The sequence below is a fragment of the Rhea pennata genome, unplaced genomic scaffold (assembly GCF_028389875.1).
Source record: "Rhea pennata isolate bPtePen1 unplaced genomic scaffold, bPtePen1.pri scaffold_47, whole genome shotgun sequence".
Taxonomy (NCBI): Eukaryota; Metazoa; Chordata; class Aves; order Rheiformes; family Rheidae; genus Rhea; species Rhea pennata.
Window position 1 is genome coordinate 95,206 of NW_026907686.1, and position 25,388 is coordinate 120,593.

At 49.1% G+C, this 25,388-nt stretch overlaps 1 pseudogene; it reads left to right on the plus strand.

Annotated features, from left to right (window-relative positions):
- The first annotated feature begins 5,810 nt into the window (after positions 1 to 5,810).
- On the plus strand, positions 5,811 to 23,737 carry LOC134154869 (DNA polymerase epsilon catalytic subunit A-like; annotated as a pseudogene).
- Positions 23,738 to 25,388: the final 1,651 nt, after the last annotated feature.

A 25,388-nucleotide genomic window follows, 5' to 3' on the forward strand; every position in this document is an offset into this window, starting at 1 on the left:
GACAGACGGAACTGAGGGGCAATGCAGAGCACTGAAATCTGCTGCAAGCAGATCCCTGTCCCGGCCTTTAGAGAGCCACTGCAGCTTCACAGACCACTTTGTGCCAGTGTTTTATGCTCAGCAGGAGCTGCGCACGGTCGAGGCGCAGGCGGGAAGTTCCCACAGCTCGACGGCTTGGGGTAAGGGTGAACGAGCCCCGCAGTTACGCTCCTGACAGCGAGCGATAACAGCACCAACGGTCTCTGCAGCTGTATCCACTCGTCAACGGATAACAAAATACAACATAACATAATACAGTATAAATTGTTGCTCGTCCCTCTCCCCTGCTCCCTTTCCCTAAGGACCACCCATCCAGCACTTCCAGCAGCGACCGACACGGTTCTGTCGCAGTAACCGAGTCTGTCGCACTGATTTCAAAACCCCCGGGGGAAGGAGGCGGCTGTGCTGGAGGCCACACTGGCCTTCTACAAACACCAGGAAGAGACATTGCTTCCTACTACGCCCAGCCTTCACTAGCTCCAGAGGGAAAAACCAGCACCTGTTTTCTCGTGGCCTAGACTACAATACGGCAGAGCACAGTCATTATTTCGGCGGAACTGAATTACTGAGGACTTTCCTCTTTTTCTTCCACACAACAAGCTCGGTGACCCCTAACTGCAAACAACCCAAGTTTCACAGCTTGACTCTGTGGATGCAGACCTCACTATGCCAGCATAAAACAACCTCTTTCAGCTTAGCCTATGGCATGGCAGAAGATGTTTAAGGTTTTTTCAAAAAAATCACTAGTGCTTTTATATTAAAATGAAGGTGCTCAGTTAGCAGAACTCAACAGCGCAGGTACAGCAGCTTGCCACTGCGGTATAATCCAACCGGCAGTATTTTCCTATCGCGACAATAACACAGAAATCGTTCTGATCATTCTGGCTACCTGGTTTGGCAAGGGACGGACTACGTATTTTCCCCCAGGCTCTTCAGGGAAAGGAGTGTGAAGTGCGGAGACATTTTTCAAAGGCTTTAGGAAACTCCTCCACTGCTTTTCTAGCAGGACTCCTATCCACTATTGCTCAGGGCACGGACAAGTTAGTCTTGCTTCTGCTTTTCCCTCTGCAGGTGCCGAGAACATCACCTGCTACGTGCCAGAAGGTCTACGCGGCTTGAAAATGCCCGCAGTGGAGGCACAGCTCCAGCTGGACTGCCTGATCCAACTGCACAAGCAGGACTACATCTTTCTGTGTCTCGTTGGCTTCTGTATATTCTCAGCTGGCACTGTGGCAGCCTGGCTGGCTGGCATCTGTGCAGTGATAGATGAACTCCACACTGCAAAAGGGGAGGAGGATGAAGAGGAAGACACAACCACTTAGAACGGGCCCTAGAGAAGCTTCTGAATGCCTGTCCCGAGACCTGAAACCAGGTCCTTCCTGTCCAATTTTGCAAATTGTGCGTCCCACTCCAGAAGTGATTTTTGTGAACCAAAATAAAACTACAGGAGAACAAAGTCCCTGTGTTACAGTTTTGCTCACTCTGCGGCCTCCACATTTATTCTTCCACCGGGGCGCAGGACATCATTGGCAAAATAGCGAGTGGCCACTAGAACTGTGGACAGTGCCTATCTGCCAACCAGGAGCATTAGCACTCCTCCTGTACCACATGACACCCGCTGAAAAGCAGGATCAGCATGGGGCCTACCACGTCCCACAAACAGGCTCGAGGAATTATGTCCCATGCACAGGAAAGGCCCCAGAACTGTGCTGTAGCCAGGGAGTTTACCTTTACCAAGGTCTTTGGGCCACAAAACCCAGCAGAGCTTGCTGGGACCAGCCCCGAGAGCTCACTGGTGCCCCAAAGAATCTGAGAATCTTCTGCTGTGCAAAGGCAGGTATATGAGCAAAGAGATTAAAAACAGGGTTGTCAAGTCAGGATCTTATATTTACATCTAGGCTCTAAAGCAGGGTGCTCCTGTCACCAGAAGCCCAGGGCTCCAGTTGGTGAGCAGTAGTGGGGGCCAAACGCTACTGGAAACCAGGTCACCTGTTTCCAAGCCTTAATGCAAGCACAAGAGCTTAAATTTAAGCTTTGAGTTTCTGAAAAGCTTGTATGTGCCCCCCCCCCACCCCTTAAACCTGGGCAGCTCAATAAGAAAGAAACAAATTTTCTCCCCAGAGAAACTATAAAGAAGAAGCATCCACATGTCACAGTTAAATGCAGAGACTGACACTTTGGGGGAAAAATAATCTGGCATTTTTGTAACTGTTGGAAAAAAAAAAAAAAAAAAGATGTCCTTCGGTTGGATCCAAAAATCGATTTAATTGCTTGAATGAGGATTTTGACCAGTCACTAAAATTCCAGAGGCGTCTAATTCCTGTAGCAGGTACTTCTCGGATTCTCCTGAGCGCCCCACGAGCCCCTTGCAGGCCAGCGAGGGGCAATGCCAACACCTGCCCTGTGCAGACGAGCACCCGGATCCTTCACGCGGCACAACTGGCATCAGCAGGTAGGTTTGGTCCCGACCCTAAGGACTGCTCGGAGCGGGCCTCAATCATGCTGGATTAGCACGGGCTGAAGCGTTTTGCTCATTTAGGGCTTTCAGGAACCTGGGATCCCACCGGGTCCCGTTTTCTTCCTTTCTTACACCAGCAACGGTGAAAAGATGCCATCTGTCCTCCTGCAGTGGGACCCCACTACACCGCCACTGGTTTAGGAACATTTTGCACATTTGTCCCCTTACAGACCTAGAAAGTCCTCCTGAATTTTAAGGTTTGTATCATATATTGCTGAAGCTGGAATCTTTTAACATAAAATATATTGCCTACACATTATCAAAGTATTCTTGGAAATGACTTGTGTTTTGATACCAAAGTGTATATACAGACCAGAATAAAGGGAGGTGCAAATAAGATCCTGTCATTTGCCTAACATTGCCATTTGCCTAGGGAGGTATCTGCTTGCATGAAAACACACAGCAACTCCACGTGCCAGACGCTGGCTTCTTCGTCCGACACCAGCTGGATCTGGTGAAATATAAGGGAAAAGCATGATAAAATTCCATTAAGCATGCTAAACAGGCTATCTTATAACCATTACAGTGTGACCTGTCTGCAGACTGTGAATCAAAAGTGAAATTACCAAGAAGTGATCTTGCCTCTAATCCATAGGCCCCAAATAGGCAAGAGTGGACGCAGAAGCGCAGTCTAACGGGCGACAGACGTGTGTTTGTTCACGCGTATACCAGAGAAGTGTATAAAGGCTAAAAAAAAATCACCAGTTAGTTGCAGTAAAGTTTCTGTGGGAAAAGCAAAGCTGAAACAGTTTTTAAAAAGCTAAAAATCATCTCCTGAACTATCACGTTACCGAGCTCCAAGACTAACCTGATCTTAAAGGCAGAAAGATGATCAATTAGCTGAACTGGAATTTAAACTATAGCCTATATCAAGGTACACTCACCAATTTTCGGGTCCTCTCTGCAATATCTGACTTTTTTTGTGAGATCACTTCTTGCAAAGCTGTCTAACAAAAAAAGAAACAAAGCAACAAACTTACAACAGGAACATCTTTTCAACTGCTACCTCCTTTACTCTTCCAGCTTAGATCTGTCAACAGAACAGACAATTGCCCTAGTGTCGGTTAAGACTCTTTCAGGGGAAGAGCTACCTTATACTAAGCTAATCTCCCAGATGCAAGCCACAGTTAAGGTCGTACACCTCACTGCTATTTAAATCTCACTGATAGTTTCTTTGGAATGCCACAACTAGCAGATAAAATAGCAGTCTGTAGAAACTTAAAATATAGGGAAGGAAAACATTGTTGAAAAGCCACTGGGAGCATCGAGGAGGCAGGCAGCCGCAGGTGACTTGGAGCAGGGGTGACAGATGGCACTAACTTCGGAAGGTTCTCTCCATCAGAGTGGGCAGGCAGCGCAGAAAACAAGAACACAGCCCATAGCTCCCAAGAGCCAAAACAGCTACCTCTGTACTACGCAGTGCTATCAGCACCCTTCTCTGTACTACCACGCCAAAGCCTTTTCGGCATGCTTGCATGTCTCACTTGCCATCCCAGCTCCATCCCTACCAGCAAATACTGGTGCCATTTTACTTCCTCTGCTCTCATCAGCCCTTGTGGTTTGTTACACACACCCAATCTTCTTTGCCAGAGGTCATGTTTTTACTTTGAGAAGGCCTACATTAATACACCAGGTCTCCAGTAATAAGAAGGTGAAACATGGTTAATATTAAAAGCAGACAGACGGCTTACAGTAGCACCTCCAAAAAAAATACTAACCAGATTTTCATTTCTCTGAAGTGACAGAAAAGGTTACCTGCGAGACCTAGAAGAAAGCTGCCCTTGCTGGAAAGTAGCACTCTTCCCTACCAACATCACCTTGGCTTTTTTTATTTTCTTTTTTTTTTTTTAAGAGTCTTTCCTTGGGTAACCCTTCTTAGGCCTCAGTCTATTTCCCAACATAGTTCACCCTCAGTTCTGAGTAAACCCTTCAAATTCAATCGCAAGACAAATCAAAAATTTCATGGCAAAACACACATATTACTTTTAACAAGAAAAGAGGTGCCTCTGCTCTTCTGGTGAGAGGCGTGCGCTGACTGCTCCAGCAGGAGCTGAAAGAAGGCGCCAGCCGAGGTGCCCGGGAATTTCCGGCCCAGCAGGCTCAGCGCCTTCCTGAGGGTCGTCTTGGCCAGCTCCACGCGTCCCACGTTGTAGCACACCTGCCCAGGAGAAGGCTTCTTCAGGCGGTGCCCGAGGGCTCCGACTGAGCTCCCTCCACATTTCCCGCCCCTGCCCGACGCGAGGCCGAGGGCCTCGACCGGCTGGGGCCGGAGGACGTGGCGGTCGCAGGCAGGGCTGCTCACTGCGGCCGGGCCTCAAAGTGCCAGAGGTGTCCCCCCGTTGCCCCCGCCGGCTGCCCCGCGCCATCACGGCATCCTGCTCCTCCCGCCCCGAGAGCCCTCGCGGCCGCCCTGCCGCTTTACCTCCCCTTGCAGGCTCAGGAAGGTGGCTTCTTCAAAGCAGGCCGGCACCAGGGCTTTCTGAGCCGCCGAGCTCCTCAGGGCCTCTGCTTTGCGCAGGCTCGTGAAGGCCTTGGAGCAAGCGCACGGAGAGCGGGTGAGCAGCGCTGCGGAGCCTGCCTCCAGCCCCAGCACTCCCACCCGCCTGCACAGCTCCCCGCGGAGGCCGTGCCCCTGCCCCTGCCGATGCCACCCCAGCGCACGCCGCGGGCACGAGCGCTCCTCCGCACTGCCTCCCTGCTGGGGCGCCTCGCGCGAAGGTCCCGCTCCCCTGCCCCGCGGCTCTTGCCCCGGGACAGGCAAGCAGGAAGAAAACCCCGGCTCCGACCCCAGCCCTTCGCCCCCAAGGGCCCACAGAGGCCGGTCCTAGTGCAGGGGGGAAATGGGCTTGCCCTAGGCAAGGCCACCGAGAGGCCTCCACGTGCAGTGGCCTCTGGCACGCAGGACAACTCATCAGGTAGTTGTCAGAGACGTGCAAGCAGGCAGCCGCGCTCTCCAGCAGGTAGTAGAGGGCTCTGGCATCGTTGCCCATTGCCGTGTGGTGGTGAGCCAGGGGCACGAGCACCAGCTCCACGACGGCCTTGCACTCGCAGGAGCGCGCGGCCCCGGGCGTCCCTCTGCTCTGGCCGGGCACCGCAGGCACCCGTTCCGCCTGCGCCAGAAACCGCTCTGCCTCCCTACGCCAAGACGAGGGCACGGAGAAAGAAGAGACACGCTAGCACCACCGCACTGCCCTGGCTGCCCGCACTAACACCGCGCTCCAGCGCGGCACACGGCCGCGTGCACGGCTGCCTCATGCGGCTGCGCTGCGTTTCACAGCCTCCCCAGGCGCGGAGAGCGCTGCCCAGCTATTCTCGCTGCCCCACGCGGCAGCAGCCGCGCTCTCGCCCGGCTCCAAGCAAAGCCTGTGCTACTCCTAACACAGGGCTTTGGGGCACGGCGCCTCTTCTTCCTCTGTGTAATAAATTGTAACTCTTTGTTCATTGTTTAGAAGGAGGAATAAGCCGATGGAGGGGGAGGAGGAGGTTTTACAACAATCAGGGTTGAGACATGGTGTCAGACAAATAAATTATGGTAAGCACAAAAGCTTATATGACCCCTTGTGGAACCAGTGTCGGGGCCCTAGCTATCTTGCAGGACTATGAAGAGCTGAAGTAAGCAACAAGCTGCTCAGAGGTTTTGAAGGTAAAAGGATAAAGAAAGGATAAGCAGGCGCCTGTAATTTTCTCACAGAACAGCATCCCAAAAGGGAGTCAACACAACAGATAATCAAACCCCTGTGATCACTCACAAGGAGACAAACCAAAATAAAGAGACAAAAGAAGACCACGGCCTTCCTCTCCACAACCACCAGAGAGCTTCAGACGACCCCCCCAGCAACTCACACATGCGCGGGACGCACCGGGAGATTACAACGCAGACTATAAGGGGGGACTGTGTGTGAGGGAGGCGCGCGCCGTTGGCGGAGCTGAGACTCCCCGGCCGCCCAGCGCTGTTTTGCTTGTGGCTGCTTACTTAATTAAATAAATTGTTCACATGATTTAACAAACTCTCTGTATGAATTGACCTTCAAGAGAGTAACTTATGACACGCAACTGCCCATGCGACAGCGCTGCTTCAGGAGCAGCAGCCGCTTCCCGCGCAGCGCCGCCGCCCCACCACACGCCGGGCCGGGCCGGGCCGGGCCGGGCCGCGCCGGGCACCGCCGCGCAGGCGCGTGCGCGGCAGCGGCAGCCGGGGCGGGGGCGGGGCCTGCCCGGGAAGGTGCCGCGAGGGGCGTGGCCAGCGCAGCCGCCCTGCTGCGGGGCAGAGGTCGAGGAAGAGAGCGACCATTGGCTGCGGTGCCGCTCTCTGATTGGTGCTCTCCCTGGGGAGGCGGGGCTGGCAGGCTTCCCGCTCGCGGGAGGTGGGGGCAGCGCGCGGGGCTGCTCCGGCCGCGGCGGGATGGTGCTGCGGGGCGGCGCGGAGCCGGGCGGCGGCGGCGGCGGCGGCTGGGGGGGGGCAGTGAGCACTGGGGCCAGGCGGCAGCGGGAGGTGTGTGTGTGGGGGGGGGTGGGTCGCGGCGGGGACTGGGCGGCGGCTGGCGGCGCGGCGTCCTGCAGGGACGATGGCTCCTCGCTGTCCTCCCTCAAGCGCCTGGAGCGCTCGCAGCGCACGGAGCGGCTGGACACACTGTTCGGCTTCGAGCGGCCCACGGAGCCTGGCGAGCGCACGGGCTGGCTCATCAACATGCACCCGGTAGGACTGGGCCGGGGGGGGGATGTCACCGGCGGGGGGTGTCACCCACAGGCACCTGGTAGGACTAGGGGGGACAACGATGGGGGGGGTCACCGACATGCACCTTGTAGGACGGGGGGCGAATGTCACTGATGAGAGGGGGAGATGTCTCCGACAGGCACCCGGTAGGACCTGGGTGTGAGGGGAGGTGTCACCAATAGACACCCAGTAGGACTGGGGCAGGGGAGGTGTCACCGACAGGCACCCGGTAGGACTGGGGTGGGAGGGGGCGGGGGGGTCGTGTGTCGTAACAGGCCATGTGCATGTGCAGACGGAGGTGCTGGGTGAGGACCGGCGGCTGGTGAGCGCTGTGGACTACTTCATCCCAGAGGATGGGAGCCGCTTCGAGGTGCATCCCGTTCCTCCAGCGCAGCGCTGGTGCCCGGGCTGAGCGTCCTGCCTGCCCCCACCGGTTTGGCTGTTCTGGGCCCCAGGCATCACCCACAAGGCAGCAGCACTGTCTGCCCTACGCTGGGTCCACCTGGGACCCTTGGGGGCCAAGGTGGGTGCTGCAGAGATGCAGGGATGTGTATGTGGCGCACAAATGCCAGCAACGCGCAGCAAGGGCAGCGCGGTGCCCGTTGCTTCCGTTGCGAACCGTTGGGTTGGTTTCTCACCTTGGCTGCGGGGTCGCGCAATGTTCACCGGTTTTGATTTCTCCTGGGTGGCCCTGCCCTATAATCCGTATTTCTACATCGCTACCCAGAAGGCGAGTATGGACTTGGAAGCTGCGCACTGGCAAGCGGGGTCTTGAGTAAACTAGTGGCCGAGGTCCCAGAGACAAGGGCAGGTTTGACTTGAAGGGTCCCCCAGTCAGCTGAGAGGCCTTGTGACCGACCATCTTCTTGGGTTGGTAGGAGAAAAATCCAGCTCCAGTGCTTCTGTTGGTGGTTTTGTCAGAGCTGTTAGAGAAGACCTGAGATGGGAAGCAGCTGTATCAGTATGGTGGCTCCACTAAGGTTTCTTAGAGGGAGGTTGGTTTGTTATGTGATGAATTATCCCTTCAAGGAGCTGTCATATTTTTCCTGTTCTTTTTTTGTCCTAAAATTGATCTCTGGAGCCTATTTCACTTCTTCTAAGCCCAAACAGGGGTAAATTTCCCCTCTCATCTCGTCTTGTTCCTGCTCGTGCTGCAAAACTAGGTTTGTTCTGACGGTGCTGTGAATTGACCATCAAAGAGAGCCCCAGTGTGAAGGAACAGATTTCCAGACGGCCAGGATTTCAGGACAGCCTCGTGTCCTCCCCTCACAATTGAGGACACTAGTGTCAGAACCTCTTGTGAGCTTGTCTTCTCCTCTGGAGAAGTGTCTGGCTTTGTTGCTCATTCTCCAGTTTCTTTGCAGGGCTGTGAACGAGAAGTGTCATCCTTCCTCTCCAAGAAGTTTCAAGGGAACATTTCAAAGCTGGGAACTGTCCCCAAAGAAGATTTGGATCTGGTCAGTATTCCTCTGCCTGCTGTACTATTGTATAACCCTAATCTTTCTTTCTTTCTTTCTTTCTTTCTTTCTTTCGAGCTCAAGTGGAGTAGAAAGGGGCTAAGCAGTAAAGGGAAGCAGTATGCTTACCTTTAATCTTCAAGCACTGTTTGCATTGCATGTCATGAATAGGCTAATTATTGCTTATTGATAGTAATTGCTTATTATAGTAATAGTAAATAAAGTATATGTTCTGCTCCAGCACATAGTCTTTTTCACAGGATGCTCAAGAAACTTCCTGAGCTAGAAATGCTTGGAGATTAAGAGTGTTGTGGCAGAGGGGGATAGTATACATTTACTCTTTCTTGGGTGTGTACTGGTGATTGCACTTGGAAACAGACAACAAGACAAGATGGCCCTTGGTGTGAAGTGGCATAGCTCATATGTTCTTCGCTGTCTTACATGCTTGCTAGCATCTCTTCTCACTCCTAGTCTTTCCATCCAATTACTACCTCTTCTTTGGCCAGTTCTTCCACGTGTGCCAGTATAATTTGCATTTCCAGCGCTTTCTTACTGTTAGCAGTCTTCCCCTTTCCCTCATTACTCTTTTCCACCCTTAGCTGGCACTGTCTTGTTGCTTCGTAGCCAAATCGCTTGGTGGGTCTTAAGCAGAACTACATTAAGTTATCCTTCCACGTGGTGGATGACTTGGTGAAGGTGCGGAAAGAGATCTCTCCTGCTGTGAGGAAAAACAGAGAGCGAGACCAGGCGAGCGATGTCTATACGTCTATGCTGTCAAGGAAAGAGGTCTCCTTAGGATGGTTGGCCCATGGGCTTCTTAGGATTCCCCTAGTCACACAGACTAAAAAGTACAAATGAGAATTCCAATTTTCTCTTTGGTTTCCTACACCTGATGTCTGATTTCAGTTGAACCATTTCAAAGGAAGAGGAATCTAGTGAAGTGAGCACTCCCTGCCCCACTGAGAGGTGTACATTTTTTGTTCCAGGTGATTCCTGGGGTGCCCAACTATTCTTAAACTCGTTGTTATGCTTTATAAATCCAATGCCATAAGAAACCTCTCTTATAAAAGCATAGAGGTAATAAGTGTTTTTTGCCTGCGCAATGTTTCCTCACGTGCTGTCAATCCTGATGACTCTCTTTCTCGAAGGGGGTTGTTGCATTAAAGAGAAGCTTTTGTTACTCCGTTCTCTCCTGTTAATGAATTTTGCTGTTTGGTTATCAGTGGGTACCACTGTTGCTACCTTGTCTCCTACAGTCAAGCCTGCTGCGTCTGAGATGTGCATAAACCTACTTAGGTAAATGAGAACTGCTCGTTAAATCATACTCTAAAGCTGATTTGAGTTTAATGTATTTGGTCATATTCAGGATCCGGTTGTTCTCGCCTTTGACATTGAAACTACCAAACTCCCTTTGAAGTTTCCTGATGCAGAGGCAGACCGGATCATGATGATCTCCTACGTGGTTGATGGGCAGGTAATGGAACAACAGTTCTTTTCTTCATGCTTTGGAGCAAAATGCTAGACAGCAAACGAGCATGTCACCTTTGGCGGTCTGGTCCCTGGCTTGCTTTGTTGCTAGTTGCTTGGTCTATATGTAATGGCTGTGGAAATAAAATTGAAGTCTAGTCTGAATGATGCATAAGGATTTCCTCGTTTTGTATGTTGGAGAACCCAGGTAAGGCTACTGGTGCCCCTTTGAGGGGCAGTAGTAATTTGGAGAGTATAGTCCTTAAGTTGTCTCCCTTTTGGCACCCTTAGTTGATTGTAAGCAATTGTTCAGAAGGTGACCTCCAAAGAGCCGTTCCCACTTGACAAAAGCTCTACCTATCAAGCTGTGCAAGGATTATCGCATCGATGGAAGACTATTTCATCCTTTAGGCAGTGTGTTCCGGTTGTTCAGGAACGTGTCCCTGGTGTAGCAGGGATCTGAGTCCTCAGTAACTCTTCCTTTGTCAACTCTCTAGGGCTATCTGATCACAAACAAGGAGATTGTCTGTGAGGATATTGAGGACTTTGAATTTACTCCGAAGCCGGAGTGTGAGGGTCCATCCTGTGTCTAATGAACCAGATGAGGTAAGTAGGTTCTACTTGGGAAATCAGGCTGCTTTTTATCTGCCTTGGTCTCTTGTAGGCCAAAGAGAGCTTATCACCCAATAGAGTGTATCTTTGGGGAGCACAGCAGACAGTCACGGTGCTGGTGATGCTTTCATTTCATGGTGTGATGATGAGGCAGATCGGGTTCTAGCTAGGTCAAGAGCAGAGGGGAAGGACTCCATCAGTTGTATTATATCCAGTGCCTGCCTGCAGGAGGTGAATTTGCTGAGTGTTTGTGTTTGTGGGGGAGACGTTTTTTGTTTTGGGGTTTTTTTTTTTTTTTTAATCCTCTGTTGCATACTAGGCTCATTTAATGCAGAGGCGGTTTGAACATGTCCAGGAGACCAAACCTACTATCATTGTCACATACGATGGAGACTTCTTTGACTGGTAAGATCAGGAATGAAAGCTAACCTGGTTTCTAAAAGGAAATGTTGTCTAGGCCATGAGGTGAGATTGGGTACCAGCCTGTATGTCCTTTGTCTGGAGGTCACATAGCGGCCACATGCGTTCTTATCTACGCAGACTATCCAGCCAGTTTGGGAACCTGTTTACATCTTGATTATGTGCTCTTTATCTGGAGTGCTGGGCTGAATATTGGGTCGCCAGCCTGCAGAGGACTGTCGAAGAGGGGGAGGTGGAATTCAGAACTTTTTTTTTTTTTTTCCTGAGCAGAGCTATGTTTATTGGCTTTGAAATACAAACTTCTATAGAGTCTCATCAGTTGGTCCAGGGATTGCTGAGCTACTTCTAGATTGTTGTTGATTTGGCAATGTTTGTACACTGATGACCTCAGTAACTGGAGAACAGGCAAAGTGTCAAAAGAGAACTGCAGAACAATAGGGAGACCAGAGCAGCCAAGCCTTTGGGGAGCGAGGGAAACTCGATCATAATGTTCTGCCTCCTGGTATAGGATGTAAGCAAGCAGCTTCCTTCTTGCAGTAGCTCTGCCCTACAGGGAGTTTTCCCTGTGGCCAGCTCTCACGGGTAAGGTCTGGAGCAAAGGAGAATTCACAAGAAAAATTCCTCATTAAGTAGCTTACAAGAAAGCAATTCTGAAACCCTTGGGGTGGGGATGGGGTGGAGGAAAGGGACTGCTTTGTTTCTTCTCTTCTGCATTGTCTCTCTCCTCAGGCCTTTTGTGGAAGCAAGAGCAGCAGCTCATGGAATTAATATGTATCAGGAGATTGGATTTCAGAAGGGCAGCCAGGGAGAGTACAAAGCCCCGCAGTGCATCCACATGGATTGTCTGAGGTACCGAATGCTGCGTCTGTACCGTATAACTGCATCTTTATCTGTTAAATTTGTATAAAATGCCTACAGTTGATGTATTTGAATACTGTCCCTTTTCCATCTCTGTGCACTGCTATCATGAGTTACATCTTACTAGGAAAGGACTAGCACCCCCATCTTTGGTTGTGCTGCTTCTACTCGGTACTCCGTTGTGTGCCATTATGTACAGAAGTTACATCTTGCCCACACTAGCCTGAACGACTAACTCTGTTTATACAGTCTGCTGGTGGCTGTCATTGGGAGTTTGAGAACTGTCCTGGATAGCAGGTAAAAGGACAGGATAAGACCAAACCATTGTAGTGGGCACAGGGCCATATTCTAACCCAAAAGCCTGCCTAGCACAGAGAGGAAAAGAAAGGGTGTGTGTGTGTGTGTGTGTGTGTGTGTGTGTGTGTGTGTGTGTGTACAGGAGAGGGCTGTCTGTCCTGGCAGTTGTGACTTGAATGTTTTTTCACATTGGACCAGTGTCCAGACTCTGGAAAACAACTGCCTCTCTTTGCAGTCCTGCTGATACCTCCTCCTGTGTTTAAATGTTTATCTTTGAAGTCTCTGAAGTATGAGGGTTGAGAAAAATCTGAGCAATAGAAATGATTTGAATAGCAGAATTTGTACGAGTCAGGATTTAAGAGCATGGGTAGATATGCAGACTGTCTAAAGCTGTGCAGCTTCTTATTCCACTGCACTTGGATGTTCTGCTCTCACCTTTCCCTGTTAGAGTAATGCAGATCTTTTTGTACGTAGCAGCCCTTTCTGAAGTGCAGGGCTGTCTCTTCGTAGACTGGCATTTTCATTATTCTGTCTAGGTGGGTGAAGAGAGAGAGTTACCTGCCAGTGGGAAGTCACAACCTGAAAGCAGCAGCGAAAGCAAAACTGGGTTATGATGCAGTGGAGCTGGACCCTGAAGAGATGTGCCGGACGGCTACAGAGGAGCCTCAGGTATTCCCACCCGGTGCTGTATCTCTGGGCATCTGCAGTATTAGTGAACCTTTGAGTTAGAGCTTTGTGAAATCCTTTAAGTTAATGCAGTGTCTTTGAGAAGTTGTCAGTATATCTTGCTGAATTTCAGACACCTGAAAGAACTTAAGCTTAGGGAAGAATAGAATTTCCTTGATGTGTTTCTGGCATTGGCGTTGCACTGTATATTTGTGTTATTTACACTTCTGCAAAACGGTAGTACTCTGGGCATTGCAATGGAGCAGTACTTTGCTAGTGTCCAGGAGACACCTTAATGAGGTTTCTGCCAAAGCCCTGGAGATCTCTGTAGGCCAAGAGTGGCCTCCTGACCACTCCAGAGTGGCATCTGTGCAGATATGTGGCAGTGAGCTCATCTTCCCCATTTCTGCTAATTCGGAGCTGGCTTATGTAATTCAGGTTAAAGCAGAATGTCGTCTTAAGCCAACTGATAACTCTTTACATGCTGGGATGTTTGTGTGCAGAAATATACCTTTTGCATCTTCCTGCTGATTTCAACCTTTCATTGTTTCCCGTTGTACGTGTTAACTGCTGTATTAAATGTGACTGGGATTGATTTGTCTTTCTCCTCAACAGACTCTGGCCACCTGTTCGGTGTCTGATGCAGTTGCTACCTATTACATGTATATGAAGTATGTGCACCCTTTCATTTTCGCGTTGTGCACCATCCTTCCCATGGAGCCTGATGAGGTGAGTGCATGCCTGAAACAATTTCTTTTCTGGGCAGAGAGCTGCATGCTTCACGCAACAGTGACACATTGGCAATAGAACTAATTTCTACAGTTTGGATAGTTTTTCCCAAGGAAAGGAGGGAAAGTAGTCTCCAAATGCGCTTCCTTTCTGCAGTACAGCAGTCATAGCTGTTTTTCCATAGACCAGTTATGGGTAGCCTAAGTGAAGGAGTTGGTTTTGTTTCCTTACTGTGCTCCTTCTTGCCTTGGGCTTCAATACTGCCTGAATAAACACATCATGTTGGGCACCAAATCAGACATTTAAGTTCATTGATGGGGTGATAAGGCCAGCCTAATTCCAGCAGCACCCTTTACAGCGCTTCTTTCTAAGTCCAGTTTTTGATGTCTGTCTTTTACAGGTGTTAAGAAAAGGTTCTGGGACACTGTGTGAGGCATTGCTGATGGTTCAGGCCTATCACGCCAACATCCTCTTTCGCAACAAGCAGGAGCAGGAGTTCAGCAAACTTACAGATGATGGCCACGTGCTGGACTCGGAGACGTATGTAGGAGGCCAGGTGGAAGCTCTGGAACCCAGGGTTTTTCGCAGTGACATCCCTTGCGCTTTAAAAAGGTAAGGACACAATCAAGGTGTTGTGACAGAGGCTTTAAAATGGTAATGCAATGATGCTCTTTCTCTTCTTTCTGGAGAACATGGCAGTAGGGAATAACCCTCCAACTGGAATTACCATCCTCTGTTCTTTTGGCGGATACCCAATAGCAATACCTGTTATAAAACTTGGATACCTAATTTATGGCTTGAGTGCATGAACCTGCTTAGAGTTTAGGTGGGAAGGGTTGGAGAAGTTGCTCTTCATGACCTCAGACTGGCTATAGGGTAAAGACAGTGTTACAGCAAGGAGAGTGGTTCATTGCTGTTGTGTGGGTTTGTTTACTTTGTTTATTGGTTGGTTGAGCGTTTTTTTTGGGGGGGGGGGTTAATTTTCTTTCAGCCAGTGGTTGTTGGCAGAGATGACTCTGTTTTTGTCTCATCAGGATTATATCTTTGTCCTTCTCCCACTCAAGCCAAGCTTCTTTTGGCCTCTTTTACCTGTTTCTGGTTGGTGCTACTGTCTAGATTATAAGTTTTAGAGGCAACTTCTCTCTTTGCTGTGTGATACACCACACCTCAGTGCTGCTTATTTTAGTGGCCTTAATCTCGTGAATGATCTTAAGGGAACGTGCACTGTGAATTTAGAAGGACCTTAAATCTAAATCCTTGGCCCCTTAGAGCCTTAGATGTGTGAGCAGCTGACTGCTAGGTCAGCCCCGTAAGTGTTGCACTCTGGAACATGCATGCAATCTTCTCTTCTTATTAGCTGCCCTATATAGCCTCCTTTGCAGGAGAACTCCAAGGGCCGGGGAGCAGCCACCATCTCTTCTCTGCTTTGTGTTTTGCCTTAGTGCCAGTGGTGTAGGCTTTTGTGAGTTGTAGGGTTCTTAGCAGAAAGCCACCGTCCTTCAGTTCTAGAGAGCTCTCAAGTTGGCTGTGGAGGTCAGGCCAGCTAATTGGCCAACATTATCTGCCTGCTCACATTGGAGCTGATCAGTGAACGAAGGGGCATTTCAAGATGCCATTCAGCTGACCTGTTTCAGCCATCTGCCCTTCAGATGAGATGAATTGCTCTCTACCCATACTGAGACATGCTCTGCTAAGTAGTGAGCCTGTTTTCAAAGATCGCCGAAGCTACGCTGGAGCATGGATAATCTTGCAGAAGCTGTCACCCCCTGTCCCCCTTCCCTGGGCAGTGTGTGAGGATGGGTGTCAGGGCTAGAAGAGGTCTCGGTATCATTCCTGTATCCTTGCAGAATCCTGCTGCCTTTAACTTCCGGGTGCAGCATGTGGAGAAGATGCTCCGGCATGCTGTCGAAGAGGAAGAAGGTTTGCCGTTGGATCAAGTCACCAACTTCCAGGAGGTCTGTTGTCCTGCCTCAGCCTGCAGGGCCAGAGGCATGACTGGGCTTTCCAAGGAGAGCAGAACTGTGAGGGTGGAGTTGCAGCACATTTCTTTAGGCAAGCCTGGGTCCTGTGCACACATATTGGTGTTGTATAACAACTTTCTTCAGCTTTGAGTTCTGCCCCATGTCCATCTGTGCCTTATTTCCCATATTAATAAAGAACTGGCATAGGCTGGAGGCAAGGCTGATTTTTCTCATCCTGAATATGTCTGGTGAGACACCACATGTTAAAGATGCCTGTTTAGACTCATTTTATACTCCATGGAGAGAGACAGGAGAAACTTATCTGTAGACATTTGCAGTGTAGATGAAACCTACCTTGGAGGTCCAAAAGAAAACCTTAAAGATTGGTGGCTAAAGAAGACTCGCCGCTGCCACTCTTCTTAATCCTGTTCCTTTAGTTCTTCATACTCTTCCTCTGTTCCCCAGAATCAGTGGCAGGTGTCTCTGTGCATGTTGGAAGTAAAGGACCAAATATAGTGCGTATGTGACTGCATCATTAGTTCCTTCTTGTTTGAATTTTACTTTTTTACATCTCCCCGCAGGCTTGTGATGAAATCAAAGTCAAGCTGAATTCCTTGAAGGATGTTCCTAACGGAATTGAATGCCCCCTTATCTACCATTTAGATGTAGGGGCCATGTACCCCAACATCATTCTGACCAACAGGTTGCAGGTGGGTAACCTCAGTCCAGTCAGGAAGGTGTCTTCTGTTTTGTCTTGCAGATGGTCTAGGAGGTCCCTCCGATTTGATCCCCTTAGCGGCAAACAATAAACTTTCTGCCCTGGACAGGGGGATAAAATAAGGCTCGGTTTCAAATCCAGTCAGGCTGTTACAGTTGCCAGGTGTACAGAGCCGAAAGGTCTGTCCAAGGTAGAGCAATAGCTTTAGCTGGCTTCTTCCAAAGAATAGTCATTGTTTTTGCTGTAACTTGTGTTCTGAAAAGCTTCTAGAAAGGAAAACTTACTGGACATCACCTCTGTGATGTTCACATTTGTGTTCTTCTAGTACCCAACATCGATTCCTTCTGGCATATGTCACTGGAGACAGTTCTGTTTTCTCTAACATGGGTGTGTCTGACCTGTGTCCAGCCCTCAGCAATGGTGGATGAGGCCATGTGTGCTTCCTGTGACTTCAGCAAGCCAGGTGCTAATCGTCAGCGCCGGATGACTTGGCAGTGGAGAGGAGAATTCAGTAAGTGTAATTCTGCTGTCTGCTTTGTCAAGTTCCCTGTTGCACTGCAGCATGGATAGAGCTTGCAGCGTGAGCTGAAGACACAGAGACCACTTCCTGTTCCTCCCCTGGAAAGCTCCTAGTTGCTGTTCCTTTGCAGTGCCTGCAAGCCGCAGCGAGTATCACCGCATCCAGCAACGACTGGAGCCTGAGAAGTTTCCTCCTCTGTATCCAGATGGAGCACCCCGGGCGTTCCACGAGCTTTGCCGTGAAGAGCAGGCCAAGTATGAGAAGAAGCAACTGGCAGGTGAAAATAAATGGCATTATCTGGAGCAGGTTTTTGGTGCCTAGACTACAAACACATCATTAATTACTTGTCTCTCAGGTCTGGGGCTACTTAGTTCGTGCTGGCTCAGACTGAATTTGATCTCAGTTTCATGCTGCAACAGTTTTCCCCTAGGATCCCAACCAATTCCTGTACGTTTTTTGAGGAGAAGGCAAGTGCTGTTTTTTGTCTCAGTGTTTCTCTTTTCTCACTGAGAGTCATGTATTTGAGCTGAGACACATGGAAGGTGATATTTTGTTTGGGGTTTTTTGTTGTTCTTTAATGAGCACTCATTAAGCATGTCAGTGAAACACATGTGTCGATATCCTTTCACTTTTTGCTCCTAAAGTGGTACTGCTCAGCAGAAGCATCTAGCTAGTGGGGGCTCTGAGCAGAGCCTGAATTTGTGGATGAGCCCTCATGGGCAATTTATTTCCCACACACACCTCTGCATCTCTCTAGAGAGGTGCTGTTTCTCCCCACATTAGTATCTTCTTCCCCTTGCCTTTGTAGCAGGTCTGCTTCCTTGCTTTCCTAGGTATGATGTTTATTTGCATTGATGGAATTTTTCTCAGACTGGTGCCTTGAAAGCTTCAGATCTGTGGATCTGTGTGGTTTGCCCGATGCCATTGTGTTCATCCTTCCCATCCATAGTGGGACACTGATCTCTGAGAAGGCTTTCTCTATTTATTCCCTTTACTAGATTATTGCTGCAAGGCTTATGAGCAGATCCACGTCACCAAGGTGGAGGAGCGTGTCACCACCATCTGCCAGCGAGAGAACTCTTTCTATGTAGACACTGTACGAGCTTTCAGAGACCGTCGCTGTGAGTTCAAGGGGCTGCATGAGGTGCTGGGCTTGAATTTCTGTTTTATTTGTGCTGCCAAAGCTAGAAGGTCCTCACCTCTCACTGAAAACTTGAACCCTAAAGGATCATTTTGTTCAATCTGTATGGTCAGTAAGAAATATTAGCTTTCCTGACAGCTCTGGTGCAAGTGCAGGTTTTTCCCCTGCTGAATCCTAAACAGCTGCTGCCACAGTGGTTCCTAGCTCTCTGATGCAATCACTTTCAGTGCTAGGAAAGAAAACAGCTGGGGTTTTTTTTTGGCTTTTACTGGATCTAGAAAATCCTCAGCTCAACTATTTTGTGATCTGGTTTGTGTTCAGTGTTTTCAAAGAGAAAGATGAGACAAGCAGAGAAACAATTGATCTTAGGCTAAGAAGTGATTGATTCTAGGAGAAAGAAGCAGCATGTTCCAGTTCTCAAATGTTTGGAGTCTTGTGGCAGAGGGAGGAGCCTGAAATGTAGTTGCTAATATGTTGAAAGAAATGACAAGACGCTGGGACTCTGTCTCTGGAAGAGTTTAATAAAGAGCCATTTGCTTTGCAATTATTGCTAGTTCTGTCGTGAATCATGGAGGTGGCTGGGAGGCCTTTTCTGCAGAAATGGTTCTGCTGTTTGTCTCGATCTAATCTCTTGCTGCAAGCATTTAGTTCTTGCCAGCACAATACGTGGTGTGACAGAATTGATGTAGGATGGCAGTTCTGCTGGGATTAGGTAATTCTAACTATGGGTGTGAGTTACAGTTGATGCTGCAAGACTCTTCCCTAATATAGCATAATGCCTATGCCCAACGCTTCCCCCTGAAATGCAAAAGAAAGTGCAGAAAGAAAGAGGAATTATCTTCATAACTGATATTGTTCTAGGATCACAGTGTCATATTAGGATTGAGGTGGGGGGAATATCTGGCTATTGGTACTGCCTGTAGTGGAATGTAGGGTTGTCCTGACTCTGCCTCTTGCCATCAGGTGTGGAAGAAAAAGCTGTCTGCGGCTGTGGAGACAGGCGAAGCCTCTGAAGTGAAGCACTGCAAGAATATGGAAATCCTCTATGACTCCCTGCAGCTGGCACACAAGTGTGTCCTCAGTTCTTTCTATGGCTATGTCATGCGTAAAGGGTGAGTCTCACCTGTGGTCGTTGCTGAAGTCCTCCAGCAAAGAGCATTGTAAACCAGAGCTGTTCTAGTGAGGCTCTCACCTTGTTAACGTGCTTCCGAAGCACAAGGGGGATGATAGGTGATCCCTGTAACACTTTTTTTTTGTTCCTATTAATGACTTCTTATTTATTAGTCCCCTTAGCAGGGACTTTTGCTAAACAAGGCCCTGTAGCACTGACAATGGATGGCAGGGTTTGTCTATAGGTGATTCTTCAGGGTGTGTGGTTTCCTGAAGTATCACAGGGAAGGAAAAGGAAAATGATCTCCTGAGGGCTGCTGTGATTGTCTTTTTTGCCCTGAGACTTTATTTTCTGTACGACCTGATGCGCTTCCCCGCAGCTGTACTTAAGAGGTAGCACTGCAGCCTTTTGACTGTCCCTCCTCCATTCACAGAGCTTGCTGGTACTCCATGGAAATGGCTGGGATTGTGTGCTTCACTGGAGCAAATATGATCACACAGGCTAGGGAGCTGATTGAGCAGTTTGGGTGAGTATGTGCTGAGCTGAGGAAGAAAGGTTCTCCTGTATGTAGTGTGAGCAGATGGGTAAGGGCAGAATTTGACCGGCAGAGAAGTGGGGCAGTGGGATAGATGTGGGATTAATCAGTGGAAGCTCTGGTGTTCTGGAGATTCAGGTTTCTGACATTGCCATGGCTTATTAATGCAACTGGTGTTGTATGACTAGGACTTCCTTTGCAGAAAGGACACTGCCTCTGCCTGACTTGTGGACAGAGAACAGTTCTTTGGCATATTTTCCAATCTCTTCCTGATGGTGATTTTTTTTTCTTCCGTTCTTAGGAGACCTCTAGAACTGGATAGAGATGGGATTTGGTGTGTCCTTCCCAACAGCTTCCCGGAAAACTTTGTCATCGAGTCAACCAATGCAAAGAAGCCAAAGGTGACAATCTGCTACCCAGGTGCCATGCTGAACATCCCCGTGAAGGTGAGTCTGGCATCTGTACCAGCCAGCTGTACAGTCTGGTAAAAACAGTGAAAGGGAAGAAAATGTTTTAGCCTTCTGTAGGCCTGCAAGCCAATCAGGCAGTTCTTGTGAAGGGAGTAGCTCTACTGGCAGTGGAGTATGCATCTTTGTTCTCGGAGTTGGCTTCAGCCCAGAGGACAGCCTGTCTTTTGTCTCTGGTCCCCTGTGTAATGAGCAGGACGTTGGGGCTGACAGCTTTGCTTGCTACACAGCTACTCTCTGCCCTGCACAGCCCATAGCTCAAACCGGCGTTTGAGTGGAAGGAGAGACTCTGATATAGCAGAGAGGGTATAGTGTAAGAGACCAGGGTTGGTGTCTGCTTCTGTACATAGACTGCCAGAAGCAGTAGGAGTCAAGACAACAAGGTCCCGTGCTCTGCTTGCTCAGACATTTATAGCTATGAGCCAAAAGAAGTGACTTTAGAGTCTCCTGCACTTTTCTTCAGGTCTCATGTTTGAGTCCTACCTGCTAAATTGTTCTGTAGGTTTCCAAGGAGTTGCTTGGTCACAAGGAATCAGGATACTTTATTCTCTGCTAAGATAGGGTAAGTTATGCTCCCTCAGGAGAGCAGGGATTGATCTTTCCCATCATCCGGAAGGAACAAAGGCCGTCAGTGATCCCTTCAGACAGGATGATGTATCTGGGGGCTATCTGCTCGTATAATCAGCCGAGCTATTGAGTGAGGCTATTCTGTTGGGGCTGTGCCGGCAGGAAGGCTTCACAAATGATGAGTACTAGGAGCTGGCGGACCCAGCCTCTCTCACCTATGTCACACGCTCAGAGAACAGCATCTTCTTTGAAGTGGATGGGCCCTACTTGGCCATGATCCTCTCAGCGTCCAAGGAGGAGGGCAAGAAGCTGAAGAAAAGGTAAGAGTTCAAAGCTTGAAAAATCACCACTTCCCCAAGGGAAGGGCTTGAGGGTCCTTTTCCTTGACTACATTTGAGGCGTGTTAGTCCTTGCCCCGTGTTGCCAGTCCTCTGGAGCTGGCAGCATGTTTGGTTTGCTTGTTGCTGCATACCACCGAGATCATGCTGCCTTTAAACAGCAAGTTCCTTGCATGAGATCAGTCTTTGAATCCAGCTATGCCCTGGCCTTAATTGACACATCTGACAGTAAATTTCTGAAGATAACAGTAAAACAGCACTTCTCAAATTTTCTGATTAGTCATGGTCTCCCTGTTTGGTTCTGAGATGCAGAGGCAAACTTTGATTTTTCTTTCTATCTTTTCTCTTTAAATTCACTAATCTCTGTCTGTCCCTCTCTCAAGTTTACAGACCTCTAGTAATACTTTTCCCAGAGGTTTCCACTTTAATCCCCATCTAGGGGAAGGAGTGGATCTTGCCAGTGTCATCATGGCATAGAAAAGCAATTGCACTTGACTTCACTGACTTTCTCATGCAGCCTGCTTAAATACGAGCACGAGCAATCACGAGAGGACTGCCCACAGACCTGGGTCTGGGTTCAGAAAATACTGTCACTGTCCTCCAGCACTCTCTGTTCGTACAAGACTATGTTTGTTTCTGCTTGAATGTCTCTGTTGGATGAACTCCAGCATCCACTGTGAGTGCCTTTGCATGCCAAGGGAGTCTATCGCAGAAGTCAAGAGGATGTCAAGCACTGAATGAACTCTGCTCATAGGAGTCTTTATCTCAGGGGCCCTTGATTTTTTCCTGTGATTCTTGGGATGTCAGCAAGTGCACTTATTTCTTGCTCACTCTGCAAGTGGAAAGAGCAGTAGTGTGGAGCTGGCTGGCAGGTACCGCTGCCAGCTGAGGAAGAAAAGACTGCCTGGAGGAGGGGTGACAAAGTATGTACGCTTGAGTCTCACCTCTGTTCCACTGAAGCTTCCTGTGATGGTTGTATTGAGCCATACAAATAATTGGCAGGCATGTGAAATCCAAGAAACATGACAGAAGAAAAGAGGGCAGTGTGTTGTCATAGTTGTTTCGATAGCAATGTCCGGTTTCCTCTGAGTCCATTTTGCCAGCGTCCCCTCCTGTTTTCCAAACAAAGCTTCATTCTCCTGTATAAGGCTTTTCCTAGTATTTCACTCCACTTCTCTACTCCTCTCACCCTGACTCTCACTTCTTGCCCTTTATTTGTGTGCATTTAAGAACATTTTGCCAGTTAGTACTGGCAAATTGGGGGCAGAGGCTGATGTGCTTTTGCAGCTGGAGGTGAAGTAGTTCATGATGTTGTTGTCTCTAGCTGTGTAAATATGCCTAGATCATGGTAGTCCAGAGCCCCACAGCTTGGATTAATTTACCTGGTGGCTGCCTGGTTTGGCAATACTAGAAGTACTTTGGCAGGAGGGTAGTAAGCAGCATCCTGGGAGATGTGTTCCTTGGCACAGAGCTTGTGCAAAAGCTGGTCTATATCCTAGGTATGCAGTCTTCAATGAAGATGGATCCTTGGCTGAACTGAAAGGGTTTGAGGTGAAGCGATGGGGAGAGCTGCAGCTGGTGAAGATATTCCAGTCTTCTGTATTTGAGGCCTTTCTGAAAGGCACCACACTGGAGGAGGTCTCTGCCTCTGTAGCCAAGGTGGCTGATTACTGGTTGGATGTACTGTAGAGCAAGGTGAGTGTAGGGTTTGCAGGATATGCATCCGCTGCATGTTTGTCTTCCCAGGTAGGGGCCAGAGAAGGTCAAAGCTACCCTAACACTGTAGGGAGGATGGACTTTGTCGAGAATGGTTGGTCCGTTGTGCCTCTGATGGCTGTTTGTATGTAATTTCTGCCTCTTTGATTCTCTAGGGCTGCTCTTTAGGGTCTTTTAGCACCAGACGTGTTGTTACAGCACTTTTGTCAGCTGTTACCGCTTAATTGTGGGTAAGCGTTGTCCTCCAGTCACCTCTTTCACAGAGGTAGCGTGGTGGCCCTCTTGCACCAAGGACTTTCTCTAGAGCCACTCACTGAGACAGAGGATGGCAGAACCATTTGCCTGCAGAATCTTTTCTGAGGAGGCCAGAAGAGATTAGCTTTAAAATAACCAGCAAGAGCAGAGACAATGCCAGAAAACAGAGCCTCAAACCGGGGAGCAGGAGAGATGAAAAGCCGGAGCGACTGCTCTGCTTGGGAGTTTATTGGGAGCACTTCCCCTTTGTATTTTGCATCTGGCACTACAGAGCTGGGCCCACTAAGAGTTTGCCGTACAACATCATTTCAAAGTATTGCATTCACAGCAGGAGTTTTGATGCAGACCTCATGTCCGTGATCTCTATGTTCCATAGGTCGTGTTGGCAACTGGAGCAGAGATTGCTCACAAACTCCTCATAAAGACAGCCATATCAATTGGTTTAAATGTTCCATGTATTAATAGCAATGAGGTTTGATCATTAGGTTCCTGATAGTGATTTTTTTCCCCTTGTTCCTTTTTTCAGGCTGCCAACATGCCTGATTGAGAGCTGTTTGAGCTGATCTCAGAGAACTATTCCATGTCTCGCAAGCTAGAAGACTCCGGGGAGTGCACAGACAAAAGAAAATGAATGAGCTCTTCACTTCTGAAGGCAAGAGACAGGCAATAAGAGTGAGAGAAAGGAGCTGGCTGTGCTGATGGGCCTCTCTTGCTGATACTGTGTCCTCAGCACCCAAAACTTCCTGCTGTCGTTTCTCTCAGGTCCTTGCTAACCAGCACCAGGGGGGAACACCGAGCTCCCAGATTGGAGACATAGAGGATTTGGGGGCTGCTAAGCCCCTTCAGCCATTGGTTCCAGTTGCAAATAAACGGAAGCGGGTCCGTACGGCAGAGGAAAGCCAGCAGAGGTCCCAGTATCTGGAACTGTCGCAGTCCTGGTGAGAGATCCCGGGCCCACCTGCTGCCATGGGCACTACTAAGGTGAGTGCCCTCTCTGTGCTTCTATGACTGAAAACTACAAAGGGAAATGTTACCGGGAGAGTCCCACTAGCAGAGAAAGTCAGGCCAATGGCAACTTCACAGCTATGCCAGTAACATGATCAGGGTCTGAAGGTGGAAGGGCTTGGCTTTATGGTGCTTGATCCTCATGTGTAGGAGATGTGTGCTAATTTCTATGGTTCCTGTTCATGCACTCTCTCTCTGATTAGGAAGAACAACTGGTCTGGCTGTGCTACCACAAGAAGAAATGGGAGCTGCAGGCTCGGCGGCGCCAGGACCGTTGGAAGAAGCGGCACCTGGAGGATGGTGGAGTGATGACAGGCGGAGGCATAATCCGTGATACCCTCTCCAAAGGACTGAGCAGCTACCTGTTCAGGATGGCACGCGGCATCCTGGACTTGCCCTGGCAGATTGTGCAGGTACCAGGCAGCAAGGCAGGCCCACTCTTAACCCCTCACAGAGGCCAGTTCAGTGCCCTGTGCCTCATGTTTGCAATACCTGTAGTCAAACCTTGAACTTCAGGGACAGCTTACCTCAATCATGCTTTAGTTTTACCTCCTTGAAGGTCATGTGGGACTGCATAGCCTCAGGCTCAGAGAAGCTTTGTAAGGAAGTGAGGTCCTCAAGTGATTGTGCTTGATTGCAAATCTGGGACTTCTGTGTAGAGCCTGTAGAGCCTGTGTGGGGCAAGCTCAGCTGAGGAGCTGAATCCTAGATTTAGTCAATGCGAGCATGAAGAAGTTGATGGTACAATCCAAGCATTTTCTTAATTTCTTGTTATGCTTGGTTGCCTCTGCTATCTGAGACCCAGCCTCTTGTTGTGACACTTCTCATCTTCCAGAAAAGTCTTGTTTGGTTTAAGGTCCCGTGCAGCCTTTGACTGTGTGTGTAACCATGAGCTGGAGATGGGACACCTAATCCAGCATGTCCAAATGCTTTGGCTAAAGTCAGACAATGGCATGAATTTGTTAGCTAATGCTAGCCCAAAGCTAAGAGATGTGTTTGAGCCTTTACCAGGTGTCCTCTTCCCTTCAGAAGCACAATGACTGATCCTGCAGATCAGTCAGAGCTGTCTTCATTCATGTTCTGACGTTTCCTCTGGCAGGATGATTTTTTTCACTGTACCTGTAGGACAATAGCAGGATGTGGAGATGCCAGAGCTGAGAGCAATGAATCTTTGGGTCCACTGCTGTCTTTGTGGTCACCAATTGCTCCTTAATTGGAGAACAAAGACATAGGTAGCAGAGCCTTTGAAGATTCCAGAAGTGCTCCATGGCCTGTAT